Source organism: Meleagris gallopavo, chromosome 7 (genome assembly GCF_000146605.3).
Source record: "Meleagris gallopavo isolate NT-WF06-2002-E0010 breed Aviagen turkey brand Nicholas breeding stock chromosome 7, Turkey_5.1, whole genome shotgun sequence".
Lineage (NCBI taxonomy): Eukaryota > Metazoa > Chordata > Aves > Galliformes > Phasianidae > Meleagris > Meleagris gallopavo.
Window position 1 is genome coordinate 1,120,618 of NC_015017.2, and position 5,191 is coordinate 1,125,808.

At 45.3% G+C, this 5,191-nt stretch overlaps 1 pseudogene; it reads left to right on the forward strand.

Moving 5' to 3' along the window:
* The first annotated feature begins 4 nt into the window (after positions 1-4).
* Positions 5-1,329, forward strand: LOC100546653 (annotated as a pseudogene).
* The last annotated feature ends 3,862 nt before the right edge of the window (positions 1,330-5,191 follow it).

Consider the following 5,191-nt stretch of genomic DNA (forward strand, 5'->3'; position numbering starts at 1 on the left):
ACCAACCACACACACACACACACACACACAAAGGAAGGAGAGTGGGAAACGTTTTTCACGTTTTACTGAACTTAAGAGATCGTGCTTTTTGTTGTTAAGAAAGAGTTAAATAAAAAAGGACTACTTAAACATTTCTCATTTTAAGAAGAAGAAAAAGACGTTTATCTAGCACTTGTGACTTACCAATAATAGAGTTTATTGTATTTATGTGGAAACAGTGTTTTTAGGGAAGCTACGCAGAACACACAAAGTTAACTGCCTGTGTCATTATTATTATTATTATTTTTCTAATTTGGTTGGGTATTTTATTTTGATTTCTTGGCTGGGTGGGGAGGTCGGATGCAACCCTTTGTCAACACACGTAGTCGTTAATTCTGAGGTGGTGAATGACGAGGACTTTAAAGAGTTAACTCTGCAGCACAGCTGTGTTAACTTTTTTACAATTACTTTTACATGATGTCTTGCTAGGTTTCACTTTAAGCAGTCGTGTACTGTGCAACACTGTGGTTTAAAACAAGACTTTACATCGAAAGGAAAATCATGTTTCTTCATTGTCATGAAGTTGAGCTCGTTCTCAGCTCATCTTCACTTTGTCTTTGATATTGATGAAAAAGTATCCTATTGAAAGAAAATAAATTAACACTTTTCTGTGCTCCATAGTGGAGGCGCTATTTTCCAATTTATGAGGATGACAAACTTATATATATAATATATATATAAAAGTGGGGGGAGGGGTTGAAACATTATTCACCCGAGAGCTTATTACAGATATGTAGTATCAAAAAGTTGTAACTATATTATATTCTACTTTATACCTATACATGCTCAGTATGATGTCACCATTGGTAGCAGCTACCGGTTTACGCTGTAATTTAGACACAATTTCACTCTTATTGTATGGACCCTTCTTTAAGTGATGGTAGCATTCTTTGTGCTAAATTTTCTGATGGTCCTTTGTTTTACTTGATGGAGTTGGAATATTTTTCTCACTCTTGTTTTTGCTTGCTATTTTTTTTTCCTCTTTTCTCTATTTTTGGTTTTGTGGGTTTTTTTTTGTTGTTGTTGGTTTCTTTTTTTGTTTTGTTTTTTTTGTTTTGTTTTGTTTTTTAACTGGCCAATGGTGTCTTTCTCTGACAGTACCGACTTCAATTTCAACTTTATTAGGAGTCCAGTATTTTGTACCACATTATGACAACTTGTTATTCTTGTGGTGTAAATAAAAAGAAAAAGTTAATTATAGTAACACCTTTGTTTCTGTGCCTGATCTTTTTTTCATCCGGTGCTTTCGGGCTCATGTCATATTTGACATCATAACAGGCTGCCCAGAGAGCCGGTGCCCCATCCCTGGAGGTGCTCAGGGCCAGGTTGGATGGGGCCTTGGGCAGCCTGAGCTGGTAGGTGACAGCCAGCCCACAGCAGGGGGGTTAGAAATTGATGGGCTTTAAGGCACCTTTTAACCCAAACCATTCTGTGATGTTTGATCCGCCCATATCCAGGTGTATATCATGATATCCATGGAAAGAGAATTGCTGGAGCTTCTGCCCAGTCTCCTTTCTGTTTCCAGCCATCTGCATGCAGAGAAGAAAAAAAGATCTCTCTGAAAGCTGCAATGCATCCATGCAGTCCCACAGCACATTTCCAGGATCATGGCACGTCCCATTCACTCACTGACTGCAAATGAAACCACAGGTCTGTCGTCCTTTGCGAGAGAGGAGCTGAAGAGGGCTGGCTTTTGGGAGTGCTACTGGCTCTACTCTCGAGAGGATCCTGTCTTGGAAGACCTGGATGCATGTAGCAGAGGGGTTGGAGCTTGATGATCCTTGAGGTCCCTTCCAACCCAAGCCATGTTATGATTCTGTGATTCCTCCATGGGTTTCCCCAGGAGCAGGGCTGAGGATCTCAGTGTGGATGAGTTAAGCAGACTCACCCTTTTTTCTTACTTTTAGTCTCTGTATTTTTCTTCTTGTGTCTGGAGCTCTCTAAACTATCCAAAGTCACGTTTTCCTACTCATCAGCAGAAGCATCATCTGACTTCAAGGCAAGCTCATTTCATACTTTCATTGTTGGGATGATTTTCATTCTCCTGGATGGAGAAGGCAAATCCCTGGGGCTCCTGCTTGAGCTGAGGGTCATTTACATCTACAGAGTGGAGAGATCCATCATATGCGAACTGCTGCAGAACAAGCCTGATGCCATCTGCCCTGGAGAGCAGCCCTCAGAATAGTGTTCCAGAGTTCACAGAGGTGAGAAGGGCCTCGGGAGCTGCAGATTCCTACCATGGGGTGATCTGGCCCTGGGGCTGAGGGCTGGAGATGGCAGAGTGAAGCATGCTCAGACACATATTCAGTATGGGTGCAGCATGCTCATCAGAAGCTGTTAATGTTTTAAGAAGCCCCAGGTCTCGTTCTGCAAAATCAGACATGCATTTTGGGCTTTCATAAACGCCCACTGCTGAGTGATGTGCTTGAGACCCAGCAACCTGGGATGGTGGAGGGAGGATGCTTAAAAGGGCCAGGTTGGAAGTTGTGGAGGACAGCCTGTGGCAGGGCTTCCTTTGGTGTCCCTGCGACCAGCGGTACCTGATTGTCTTTAGAGGAGGAAGAGGCTGTTTCTCACGCTGAGCAACAAGTCAAGACTGTGCTTTAAATGAAGGTCCCCTCAAGGATCATCAGGTTCCAACCCCCCACTGCAAGCTGGGTTTCCAGCCACTAGATATGCTCTAATAACTGAGTGAGAGATAAAAGGGAAACCTCCATAGGTTGTGGAGAAGCCACTGTCTGCCCTGTTTTACAACAGCAAACTTTGCACAAACAGTTCCTGCTGAGAATGTATTCATATTTCATGGCTGTGCAAATAAAGTCTCTCCCAGGCTGTGCTAATGAAAAGTTTCTGCAGAGAAGAAGCAAATCCAGAAAAACTAATTACGGGCTTTGAGAAAAAAGCAATCATCTCTGTATGTTGTGGGGACTTGCTGGGTTTGACTGTGGGATTTCTCTTTGGTGGTTATAAGGACAAGTGAGGAGTCTCTTTTCATAGGTGACAGGAAATGGGATGTGAAAAAAATGGCCTCAAGTTGCATTGGGGAGGTTTAGGTTGAATGTTAGACTTTCTTCGTGGAGAGAGTGGTCAGGGATTGGAAGGGGCTGCTCAGAGAGGTGATGAGAGTCTTTGACATATTTGAGAGATGTGTGGCACCAAGGGCCATGGTTTAACAATGGGACTCGATAAGTCAATTTGATAGTTGGACTTCCTGATCTGAAAAGACATAGACCCTAAATGGCTCCATGGCTGTGTGTAGAAATCTGGGAGGCCACCTGGGGGTGATGGCACACTGCCTAGGCATCCTCCATATGTGCAAGGAGAGTAGCTCTGGAGCATGTGCTCAAGCCACAATTTCTGCTCCTTGTGGTCTCCATTCTGCTAAGTTGCTGTTCATGAAAGGAAAGTTTTAGAATCTGCAAATTCAATATATGTTAAAGGAAAAATAACCTTTTATTTTATTTGGGAGGATCTGGGGATGCATGTACAGACAGCACAGTGCATTTGTCTTTGTGTCAAGGCAGAATTATCAGACGGTCAGCAGTTACAGAAGGGCTGTGGGAGCAAGAGACCTGTTTCCCATTAAATAAGGCAGAGAATAGGGAGCAATTCCCGTGTTTTAAAGAGGATTAAATATCTAAAGTCCTTGAGAAAGCTTTCCAAATTTCACTCTTCAATTATGTGTTTTAGTTTGACGGAGAAGAAAAACAAAATCCCTCCTTCCCCACTGCACAGAGCAATTTCTGCAATCCTCCCAATCTCCGTGAATAACGCAGCCAGCTCAGCTTAGCAGCTGCCCGTCAGTAGACTCGGCAGGAATCCGTATGGATCTGGGGGCTGCTTACAAACCAGGTGGGTCCCAGCGCTGAGGAGGGTCCCTGCCTATCCCCCCTGCCCAGCAGGGCTTGGTGCATCCCAAGCCCACCAGTAACCCTGCCAGGCCTGAGGAATCCAAGGCTAATATTGCTGCAGCCAAGAGGAGAAGCCTTGCAGACTCCATCCCTTTCTGTCCCAGGTTCTGCTGGGGACATCTGCAGGTCCCCAGCCCCATGCCTTGGGCATGCAGCATGGGAGGATGCTCACAAAGCTGCTGGATGTCTGTGAGCACAAACCACAGCGTGGCTTCCCATGGCTGGAACCCAACAAGGGCGGTTTGGTTTCCTCTGCACTGATTGATGATGGCTTCTAGTAGGTTGATATACTTTTCCCATTCTATGCGACGGTTGATGCTTAGCATGTGGTTGGTGAAATGGCTCTGTGTTCAGTGCTGTAACAAATTGCCTTGGCCAGGTTTATCTGCTGGGCTTCATTAGGGACCTCTGGTGCGCCAGATTCTGGGGGTGCTGAAAATGAGACTTGAATTGAGTTATTCCTTGTGGGTTGCAGGCTAATTCTTCTTTCATCTAAAGCCTTTTCATATTTCACCTCTCTCCCCCTTATCTGTGACGGGTAATTTGATTTGCACTGTTATTTCAAAACAATTCCTTTTGGTTCCCTTTATGAGTTGAGAAAGGCAGGGCTTAAGGACTTAAGCATCACAAGGCTGCTTCCAAACTCTGTTTTGAAGGGACTTGGGAGGACACCGGGGGGGGAGGAAGAGCGATGCAGGAGTGCAGCAAAGTGTCTGCAGAATCCATTAGGATTCCTCCAAAGTGCATCCCAGCCTTGCTCCAAGGGCTGGCACGACGGATCACACCACAGTGTGCCAAAGCTCCTGTTTTGAAGGATCCCAGCTCAGCACGCTGGTGCTGCTGCTCTTTTTAGCAATTTATTCCTGATGCAGCGCCATGAAACTCATCTAGCTGAACCATGTCAGCAGTTGTTTCTGTAGGGAGAAATATAACATGCAGCCATGGAGATTCGTGGCTCACAGCTTCCCACTAGCCTGAAAGCACTGAGCCATGATTATATTCTAGAATCCAGAGCAGTTTGCTTCCCCAGTTCATTAGCAGGGTGGGCAGCAGGTACCCCCACACAGCTCTGCAAGGAGCCAGCCCTGCCAGAGGGGCATCCCAGTGGCACTGGCATGAGATCAAGGGTCAATGGAGAGGCTGAACAAATCCCACGCCAAAACCCCGAGGGCCATCTTGTTAGGTTGGAGGTGCCAGAAAGAAGTTCCTGAGAACAAAAGACCTCCAAAAGCAGGTGGACT